Raw genomic sequence first — 11,785 nt, 5'->3', positions numbered from 1 at the left:
GTTCTGGAAATGAGTAAGAATGGGAAGAGGAACTTTCAGGAACACCAGCATTTTGGGGTTGGGTGGAGGAATGGGAAGCCAGGAAAGCTTCATGAAAGAGGAAGCAAGAAGTGGGAGTGACCGGTGGTGGTTTTAGAAAACTGGCGGGTGTTTTCCCCAGCTCTCCATCCCTCCACTATTTCCAGAAATGCCCTGCAATGTAATGGTGGCCTCCACTGGCCATGTCTGGAGTCCCAGACACTACCACCCAGCCATAATGGTTTGATCTGGGGCTGGGAGCCTGACCCACAAGGAACCAATGATAGTGCCCATTCCCCACTGTACTGATCATGGACACCCACCCAAGGGTCATCAATTATAACCCTTCTCTGGGATTTTTTTCTCGCTGGTACTGAGGGTAGACTGAATCTTTCTCTCTAAAAGTAGTACCGTTAACTGGGGTGCCCGGGTGGCTCAGTCAGTTGAGCAAGAGGCTTTGGTTCAGGTCATGATCTCGTGGTTGGTGGAAAGATTTGTGGGAGCGAGCCTGCATCAGGCCCTACACTGACAGCATGGAGTCTGCTTCAGATCCTCTGTCTCTCTCTCTCTCTCTCTCAAAAAAAAAAAAAAAATATATATATATATATAGTACCATTGGGGAAGGAACAGGGACAGCGAGGAACTTAGTGGTATTGAATCTCTAGTTTCAGTTTTCCTTGAGGCCTGGTTTCAGTGTGAAACACTGGAATAATCTTTTAATAAATTACCTTTTAATTCTAAGCAAGATGATGAGTTCATGGAGCACTTTATTGGTTGCCTATCAATCTCAAGCAGAGATTGACCAAGGGACTCGGGAGCAAGGAGGGCATTGGGGAGGGAATCCTAGGAAGTGAGAGTGGGGAAGGAGAATGAGACAAAAAAGAAAAGCCAAACTAATGGTACATTATGGAGGTTGCTGCCATTGATAATGGGGCTTTGATTTTGCCTTCTAAGAAGTGTACAAAAGGTTAAAGCTAAAGCAATTATCTACTGGCCCCCATCATCCCCTGGTTGAGTGTTTTCCTTAGGGCTGTTAACTTCCTTACCCTTCTGGCCTCCTTTGTGCCAGGTAGGCTCCCATGATATTGGAGAAGGTCCTGAGGCAGGACAGAGAGACACGTCATATGTTTGAAGTGGGACGCTGCCAGTTAGAGGTACATCTGGGCTTACCCAGAGCTGTCCACCCTAACTGTACTGTCCATAAACAATTACTGCAGACTTAGCAGCTTAAAACAGTGCGAAAGCGCATAATCTCACAGTATTATCTCGCAGTTACTGTAACTCAAAAGTCCAGGCACAATGTGGCTCAGCTGTTTTTCTGCTTGTCTCACAAGACCAAAATCAAGTGTTGGCAGGACTCTGTTCCTTTGTGGAGGCTTTAGGAATGGATCCACCTCCCAGATCATTGACGAATTCAGTTCTATGTAATTGTAGAACTGAGGTTCCCACCTCCTCACTGGCTGTCAGGTGGGGGTCCTTCTCACCTTCAAGAGGCTGCCTGCATTTCTTCGTTTGTGACTTTCTTCCTCCGTTTTCAAAGCCAGCAACATGAGGCCCAGCCCTCACACACTGAGTCTCTCTGACTTCTTTTCTACTCTTAAGAGCTCAAGTGATACATTAGGCCCAGTTGGGGATAATTTCCCTGTTTTAAGGCCAACTAATTAATAACCTTAATCCCAGCTGCAAAGTTCCTTCACAGCAGTAACTACATTAGTATTTGAAGGAATAGTCCAAGGTCAAGAAACTCAGGGGCAGGGACAGCTTCAGAATTCTTCCTCCCTCGGAAACTGTTGCTGGAATCAAAGTGAGCCAAGGGGGTGTGACGTGTGGCTTCAAAGTTGTCTGCTAGGGGTGCCTGGGTGGCTTCATTGATTTTGGCTCAGGTCATGATTCCAGAGTTGTGGGAAGGAGTCCCACTCTCAGCACAGAGCCTGTGATTCTCTCCCTCTCTCTCTCTCTCTGCCCCTCTTGTGCTCTCTCTCAAAATAAATAAGTAGACTTTTTTTTAAAAAAGGCAAAGTTGTCTGCTACACCCACTCTATCAGTTAGAATGTGTTTGTCTGTAAATAAGAAGGAGGATAGCTAACTAAAGTTCTCAAACTTTAGCGTCATATCTAACTTTGGGGGATTTTGTTAAAATGCAGATCCTGATTCAGTGGGTAGGAGTGAGGCCTGAGGTTCTGCGTTTCTAGTAAGATCTCAGGTGGTGCTGAATCTGGTGGTTTCAGACCACATTTTTGCACTTAAAGTATAGTGAGATTATTACGCCAGGTTTTGAGGAGTCTTTATTTAGATAGGCTGGTTTTAGAGATGGTTAATCCAGTGCTTCAAAGACATGGAGGCATCATATCATCTTTAAATTTTTTTTTTTAACATTTATCCATTTTTGAGAGACAGAAAGAGACAGAGCATGGATGAGGCAGGGGCAGAGAGAGAAAGAGAGGGAGGAGACAGAATCCGAAGCAGGCTCCAGGCTCCGAACTGTTAGCACAGAGCCTGACGTAGGGCTCGGACTCACGAACCGCGAGATCATGACCCGAGCTGAAGTCGGATGCTTAACCAACTGAGCCATCCAGGCGCCCCGGGCATCATATCATCTTGTCTGTGGTTTCTTTGGCCCTCTCCTCATGGTTGAAAAAGAATGGAAGCAATTTCAAGCATCACTTTCCCACTTGCCAATGTCCAGATACAAGAGGGAAATGGCTCTCTTATAACCCTTTTAAAGAGTGAGATAAATTCTTCCAGAAGCTCTCAGCTGACTTCCCATCATTCCTCATTGGCTAGAATTGTGCCATATGCTCATGCCTAAGCCAATCCTTTGCCAAGGCCATTCAGAAAAAAAACAGCCAAGAATGTCTTCCACATCTACCTAGAGTCTCTTCTCCCTTTCTTCCCCCACAGAACTGTTGAGAGACAGCCATTTCTGCTATGGCAGTAGATAGCAGGTTTACTCTGTGGAAGGGTAGAACAAGAAAGCCTCCAGATTCGGGGGTACCAGGCAACAGCAGAGGTGGAGATGAGGTGCCATGTTGCAATCCAGGGGAATAGTAAAAATATGCATAATAAGTGATAAGAAGTTCAGCCCCTTGAAAAGCTTTCTATCAAGCTTTTGTACCAAGTCTGAGTGACTGTGTTCTGGAGAAAAAGAAAGACCCTTAAGAAAAATTTTACACTTACTGAAAAGCCAGCTCACTGTCTGATCAACCCAGAGTGAAATATATAAGTTAGCAAATCTGCTTCTTGCTTCAGATCTTTCAAATCTTTCAATCAGTTTTGTGTGCCTCACTCTCCACATGAATAACCAGACAATGATTCCCAGACATTTAGTAAAAGTCTCTTATGTGAAAGGCAGAGATAAAAATAAGCAAAGAAGAAAGAAAAAGGAGCAGAAGGAAAGAAAGAGTGAGAGAAGAAGAGCAATTAGATTAGAGGAAACAAATAATTCAGCTCGCCAAACATGACAAATGTTGTCATCCAATACCCCAGAGAGTTTGCATTCATGAAACAAGAACAGGATGCTATATAAAAGGGAGGAAGTGTTGATTAGAGTGCAAGAAAAAACTCTCACAAATTAAAAAAACAAGAGTTGAGGGACACATGGGTGGCTCAGCCAGTTGAGTGTCCGACTCTTGATTTCAGCTCAGGTCATAATCTCACGGTTATGGGATCAAGCTCCATGATGGGCACCAAGCTGAACATGGATCCTGCTTAAGCTTCTCTCTCTCCCTCCGTCTGCTCCCCTCCCCCCTTTCTGAATTTAAAGAAAAAAAGAGCTGAAATTTAAATTTAAAAAACCTTTTAAACATTTTATTTTATTTTTGAGAGATCACAAGCAGGGAAGGGGCAGAGAAGAGAGGGAGACACGGAATCCAAAGCAGACTCCAGGCTCTGAGCTGTCAGCACAGAGCCTGATGCAGGGCTCAAACCCATGAACACAAGATCATTACCTGAGCTGAAGTCAGTGCTCAACCAACTGAGCTGCCCAGGCGCCCCTGAAATTTAAATTTTTAATATAAAATTTGGAAGATCAAGCCAAAGAATATCCCAGGAAGTAGGGAAAAAATACCCCCAAATCCTGAAGATGGAATTTGAAAGAAACATGAGAAAACTAGAGAATTGGTCCTGGAGTTCAATGTCTCACCACTGCAAATTCCACACACAAAAAAGTATAGATAACACTGAAAGGAGAAATTATCAAAGAACTTACTTGGGGCGCCTGGGGGGCTCAGTGGGTTAAGTGTCCTGATTCTTGAATTTGGTTGAGGTCATGATTTCCAGGTCTGTGAGATCGAGCCTGGTGTCGGGCTCTGTGCTGACAGCATGGAGCCTGCTTGGGATTCTCTCTCTCTCTCTCTCTCTCTCTCTCTCTCTCTCTCTCTCTCTCCCTCTCAAGTAAATAAATAAACATTAAAAAAAAAAGAACTCACACAAGAAAATTTCACAAAACATGACTTTAGGGTTGGTGATAGTCCTCCAAGTGAGCATTGAAAGGAAGGAAATACACAAAGGACTCATCATTATGAAAGTTTGGGATAGTGAAAACAAAGAGAAAATACAAGTTTTTAGGGAAGAAAAAAAGATGTTACATGCCAAGGATGTGGAATGAGAGTAACACTGGAAGTAACACTGGAAGCCAGAAGACAGGGAGACTTACTTCCAAAACTCTGAGGGAAAATAATTTTGAACCTAGAATTCTATAACCAGTTTAACAAGTGTGAAGAGAGAAGAAAGACATTTTTAGGTACCCAAGGTCTCAGGGTTTTTTTCTCCTGTGTCCTCTTTCTCAGGAAGCCACCAAAGGATATAATGAAGGGCTAAATTTAAAAAGGTAAAGAGAAACTTGGGATCTGGTAAAAAGGAAATCTAACACAGAGGAAAAGCTCTGGGGAGCGCCAGGATGACCTGGGCAAGTCCAAAGAGCAGTGTGCCCCAATAGGAGTGGAAAGATACCCCGGCACAGGTATGTTCAGGAACGATGGATATTGATAGACATCCTGATATGTAACCCATTCCCAACTTTCCTCTTCTGTGGCTGTATTTTAGGTTAAATCACTAGCAGATACATTATATCCTAGAATATTTTTCACTATTGAGCCAAATGTGAACTATAATTATACTTCCTTTCTTGTACAATTTTTATTTCTCCTGGAGCTCATTCCCCTTTTCCCTGTTTGATTTGTTTGTGATATCTTCATTAGTTGTTTTTCCTAAACTGTCAACACAACTACAGCAATTCTGTGAATACTGTCTTCTGCACCGTTCACGTATTAGGTTGTCTATCAATCAATGAATAAAAGTGGTCAGATGATGATAAGTGCTGTGGAGAAAAGCCAGTCAGGGTTAGGGGAGAAATGCCAGGGTGGAGAAGTTTTGTAATTTTTAGTAGGTTGGTCAGGGAAGACCTGAAGGTTGGCAAGGATGACCTGAAGGGAGAAAAAGGAAACCATGCAGACATTTGGAGGAAGAGAGTTCCAGGCAGAGGGAACAGCAAGTTCAAAGTCCTGACACACACACACACACCTGCTAAAGTGGCCATTTTGTTTCATTGACCATGGCGTTTGGACCAGAAGCAGACATATGACCCAAGCTAGACAGTTCGATTCCTCCCCAAGAATGAACCAAAATTAGCTGTTGGGAGGTAAACTGAAAGGTCATGCAGACTCAGGGACACAGTAGAAGCTGGAATGGACATGACAGGCCATGTGGATCATGACAAGCCAGAGTGTTGGGGAGACCAGAGTTTAAGGGCAGATGCCATGAGGAGGCTGAAGTGAGCAGTCTGTCTACAAAAAGGAAAGCGCAGCCACTATGCTATGAAAAATAAAATAAAATAAACCAGAGATTATTTTACCCCAGGAGGAAAGAGGAAAAGAGAGCAAGAAAAGACTTTTTTTTTTTTTTTTTTTTTAAGGAGAAATCAGCTGCCTCTGTATCTGGCAGCTCTCAGACCTGCTTCATTTGCCACCAGCTTGTCCAATTCATTCTTGGGAGATATGTGCATCCACCTGATAACTTCTCTCTCCTTCACTTCAGTATATTTAAATATATTTGTCTGTGGCGGATGGACCCTCACATGGTCCCCAGGATTCCTATTCCCTCGTGTGCGTGCCCTTCTAAAACCCCCTCCCCCTTAGTGTGGGTGGGACCTGTGACTTGCTTCTAACCAGTAGAATGTAGCACAAGTGAGAAATTCTGTAGATGAAGTTAAGGTCCCAGATCAGTTGAATCTGAGTAGATTAAAAGTGAGATGATTCTGACTTAATCATGAAAAATCCTTAAAAGAAGGACTGGGTACCCTTGAAGGGACAGATTCTTGTTGGCTTGATGAAGTGAGCAGCCACTTTGGGAAGTTCATATGACAAGGAACTATGGGCTGCCTCCAGCCAAGAGCCAGGAAAAAAGCCAGCCTCCTCAGTCCTACAACCACAAGGAAATTAATTCTGTCAACAATGTGAATGAGCTTGGAAGGAAGTTATTCCCTAGTTGAGTCGTTGATGAGAATGCAGCTAGCCAGCACCTTGATCACAGGCTATGGGACCCGGAGCAAAGGGCCCATCTAAGCTGCGCCCAGAACTGACCCATGGAATATGTGATGTATTATTATGTGTATTCTTTTAAGCTGCCAAGTTTGTGCTAATTTGTTAGTACAGCAAGTAACATACTGTCTGTCCAACCAACTTTGACTGAATAAATAGGCTTTAAAATTTTTAAAAAACTTTGTAATGTTTATTTAATTTTGAGAAGAGAGAGAGAGAGGAGGAGGAGGGGCAGAGAGAGAGAGAGAGAGGGAGACAGAGTCTGAAGCAGGCTCTAGGCTCTGAGCTGTCAGCACAGAGACCAACATGGAGCTCGAACTCACAAACTGTGAGATCATGACCTGACCCGAAGTCAGATGCTTAACCAACTGAGTGCTTCACCCCAATAGGCTTGAAATTTTTAATCAGGATGCCTAGGTTCTAGTCTAAGATTTGCAGTTTTCCTCCTTGACCCAGGCAAATGTCTTTCCCTCACTGGGCCTCAGTTGCTTCATCTGTATAATGGGCAGGTGGACTAGTGGAGCTCTGATGTTCCTTTAAGTTGCAATATTCTGGATGTTGTCCCTGACCAGTGTCCTATTGTAGAGTGATGTATGTAGGCTCCATTTCTCTTCTCAGAGGGCTCCAAAACTGTCTTCATCTGAGGGTGTAAATCCTAACTCATTGTTTGGTTTTCCACTTTTGCCACAGTCGAAGTATGTAGCCTCCCCCTACTGGCCTTATTAATATAGATACAAATATTTGGGGGTAAGGAGTGAGAGACTGCATTTGAACAGTTGTCTATGGTCTATAGTCGAAGGCACATTATGTAAAAGGATACAGCTCTTCCTTTCTTTTTGTAAATATTTATTTTTGAAAGAGAGAGAGTGAGATCAGGGGAGGGGCAGAGAGAGGGGGACAGAGGATCTGAAGCAGGCCCTTCACTGACAGTAGCAAGCTGGATATGGGGCTTGAACTCACGAACTGTGAGATCATGACCTGAGCTGAAGTAGGATGCTTAACCAACTGAACCACCCAGGTGCCCCTACAGCTGTTTCTTTTAACCCTGCATCACCATAGGACCTCTTCTAGGAGCTTTGAATAAGTTAAGGAAGGTGCTATTTGGGAGAGAAGAGAAAGAAGAGAGCCAAGGAGAGAAATGAAGACAGAAACAGACACACAAAAAGAGAGACATGGATAAATGGTATTTTAAAGACAAAACAATGGAGAGATTATTGGGAAGGTAGGAAAAAAAAAAACTTTGTTTTTTAAGTAGGCTCATGCCCAGTGTGGAGCTCAACGCAGGGCTTGAACTCATGACCCTGAGATCAAGACCTGAGCTGAGATCAAGAGTTGGACGCTTAACTGACTGAGACACCAGGTGCCCTGAAAAATAATTTTTTACACAATTTTCAAATAGTGTCATACACCAATAGAGGACGTACAGTTGACTCCTTAACAACACGGTTTGAACTGTGCGGGTCCACTTATATAGATTTTTTTGTCCAATAAATACATTGGAAAACTTTTCGGAGATTTGTGACCATTTGAAAAAAACTCACAGACAACTGCGTAGCATAGACATTCCAAAAAACTAAGGAAAAGTTGGATGTGTCATCTATGCATAAAATATTCATAGATATTAGTGTATTTTATCATCTACTACCATAAGATATACACATATCTATTACAAATGTTAAAACTTATCAAAACTCACACAAACACTTACAGACCATAGGTGACACCAGGGAAATCAAAGATAAAGGAGCAGTATAAATCATAACTGCATTGGGGCGCCTGGGTGGCGCAGTCGGTTGAGTGTCCGACTTCAGCCAGGTCACGATCTCGCGGTCCATGAAGTTCGAGCCCCGCGTCAGGCTCTGGGCTGATGGCTCAGAGCCTGGAGCCTGTTTCCGATTCTGTGTCTCCCTCTCTCTCTGCCCCTCCCCCGTTCATGCTCTGTCTCTCTCTGTCCCAAAAATAAATAAACGTTGAAAAAAAAATTAAATCATAACTGCATAAAATTTAGTGCATGCTGTACTACCACAATAATTTTGGAGCTACCTCCCGTTGCTATTGTGGTGAGCTCAAGCATTGCTAGTATCTGCTTAAAACAGTGTGTGATCAGAGAATGGTAGTTGCCAGAGGAGAAAGAGGTGTGGGGAAGAGTGAAAATGGGTGAAGGGGAGTGGGAGATACAGGCTTCCTGTTATGGAAGGAATAAGTCATAGGGATGAAAGGTACAGCATGGGGACTATGGCCAATGGTACTGTCATAGCGTTGTATGGTGAAAGAGGGCAACTACAGCGTAAGTATAGAGTTGTTGAATTGCTCTGTTGTGCACCTGAAATGAAAGCAACACTGTGTATCAACTAGGCTTCAGTTTTTAAAAAGCAGCATGTGATTGATGGTCATCATCTCTGAGTGAGCAGTTGGTCTTTCCAGCAAATTGGGTATTGGGGTAAAAAGTGATCTCTCGTGGTTCTTGTGTATTTTTTGTGTTTAGTGCAATACTGTAAACTTTGAATGTCACCATGGGACCCATATGAAATGCCACTAGTGGTGCTGGAAGTGCTCCCAGTTCCAGTTGAATTGCTTGATATGTACCATAGATTGAGGTCTGCGGCTATGGTTGCCCTCCAATTCAAGATAAATGAATCCACTCTAAGTACTATTGTTAAAAAAAAAAAAAAAAAAGGAAAGGAAATTTGTGAAGCAATCGCTGCAGCTATGCCAGCAAGCACAAAAACCTTGCATTTTTTTTTTGCAAAATACCTTTTTATCTCATATTGAAAATGCAGCGTTTATGTGGGTGCAGGATTGCTATGAAAAAGTTATACCTATCGACTCTAATATGATTTGAGAAAAGGGAAGTCATTCTATCACAACTTGAAGCAAAAGGCAGATGAAGGATTGAAAGTTGGAGAATTTAATGCCAGCAAAGGATGGTTTGATAGTTTTCGGAGGAGGTTTGGCTTTAAAAACGTCAGGATAACAGGAGAAGCCATTTCTGCCAGCCATGAGGTGGCAGACAAGTTCCCAGGTGCCATTAAGAAAACCACTGAGAAGAAAAGATATCTGTCTGAACAGGTGTTCAATGTAGATGAAAGTGCCTGGTTCTTGGGGGGAAAATATTCCATGAAGAACATTTATTAGTAATAAAGAGAAGCAAGCACCAAGACTGAAGGCAGAAAGGGATAGGCCAACACTACTGCTTTGTGCAAATGCAGTCAGGTGTGTGTTCAGGACTGCCTGAGCCCCTAAACACTGGTTGCTAGTCTTTTGGTTGTACAATAAGAAGGTCTGGACAATGAGAACACTTTTTTTGGATTGGTTTCATCTATGCATTGTTCCTAAAAAGTCAGGAAGTATCTTGCCATTAGGGATGGCCTTTTAATGTTCTTTTTTTTTTTTTTTTTTTTTTTTGAGAGAGAACAAATGGTAGAGGGAGAGAGAGAATCTTAGGCAGGTTCCATGCCCCAAGGCAGAGCCTGGCACAGGGCTCGATCCCATGACCCTAAGATCATGACCTGAGCCAAAATCAAGAGTCAGACGCTCAACCGACTCAGCCACCCAGGCATCCCTAAAGTTCTTTTGATATTGGACAATGCCCCTGGCCATCCAGAAGCCCGTGAGTTCAATAACAAAGACGTCCAAGTGGTCTACTTGCCCCCAAACACAACATCTCTAATTCAGCCTCCAGATCAGGGAGTCATAAGGACCTTTAAGTCTCATTACACATGGTACCCCAAAAAAGGTTTGTCAATGCTATGGCAGAACCCCAATGGAGAGAACGTCACGAAAGTCTGGAAGAATTACTGAAGATGCATCACTTTTATAGAAAAGCTGTGAAAGCCATCAAGCTCGAAACAGTAAATTCCTGCTGGAGAAAACTGTGTCCAGATGTTATGCATAACTTCACCAGATTTACGAAGAGAGCCAATCAAGGAACTCATGAAAGAGATTGTGATTGCAAAAAAATAAAGGGGTAGAGGGGGGTGAAGGACTTAAAGATATGGATCTTGGAGAAATTTAAGAGCTAACAGACACCACACCAGAGGAATTAACAGAAGATGACTTCGTGGGGATGAGTACTTCCGAACCCGTGCCAGACAATGAGGAAGACCTAGAGAAAGCAGGCCCGAAAACAAATGGCCATTAGACAATCTGGCAGAAGGGTTCAATTATTCAAGATGGCTTTTGACTTTCTTTTTAATGTTTATTTTTAAGAGAGAGAGAGGAAGCAGGGGAGGGGCAGAGAGAGAGGGAGACACACAGAATCCAAAGCAGGCTTCAGGCTCGAAGCTGTCAGCACAGAGCCCGATGCAGGGCTCAAACTCACCAACCTCGAGATCATGATGTGAGCTGAAATTGGACACTTAACCGACTGAACCACTCAGGTGTCCCAATGCTTTTTTTTTTTTTAATGTTTGTTTATTTTTGAGAGAGAGCGAGAGAGCGTGGGCAGGGGAGGTTCAGAGAGAAGGAGACACAGAATCCGAAGCAGGCTCCAGGCTCTTGCTGTCAGCACAGAGCCCGATGAGGGCCTTGAACTCTGGAACAGTGAGATAATGACCTGAGCTGAAGTTGGATGCTTAACCGACTGAGCCACCCAGGTGCCTCCCGGTCAGTGATCTTTTTTTATTTTAATGTTTATTTATTTTTGAGAGAGGGAGAGACAGAGTGTGAGTGGGGGAGGGGCAGAGAGACACAGAATCCAAAGCAGGCTTCAGGCTCCAAGCTGTCAGCATAGAGCCCAACACAGGGCTCCAATTCAACCACCTGTGAAATCATGACCTGAGCCGAAGTCAAATGCTCAACTGACTGAGCCACCCAGATGCCCCACGAGTCAACGCATAAGCAGAGTCCCCATAAGCAGAAGGGACTTGTGTTACTTTTGAGCTGAGATAGTTAGGGATTTGCATGGCTCATACAACACCCTCTTCCCCCATCCCATGTTCCCGATTCTATAGGGTCAACAAGCCTCTGTCAATTTCTTCCCCTTGAGGACTGTGAATAGAGCAGAGTCCCTACTAAGTCACACTGAACATATAATGAAAGCTAAAAATAAACTTGTTGAATTAAGTCATTGAAATATGGGGAGATTTATGTGTCGCGGCAGCAGCAGTTGATTACACCGAGTGATACTCCTATGCTGTGTTCATAACACTGAGTGCACTACCTTCCATGTTCATTCTTTTGCCCAGAATGTCTTCCTTAGATTCCCAGGAATTTTAGTTTTTATACTGCAG

Source organism: Felis catus, chromosome C1 (assembly GCF_018350175.1).
Source record: "Felis catus isolate Fca126 chromosome C1, F.catus_Fca126_mat1.0, whole genome shotgun sequence".
Classification (NCBI taxonomy): Eukaryota; Metazoa; Chordata; class Mammalia; order Carnivora; family Felidae; genus Felis; species Felis catus.
The sequence above is the reverse complement of the archived record's forward strand: the minus strand, read 5'-3'. Positions refer to the sequence as shown.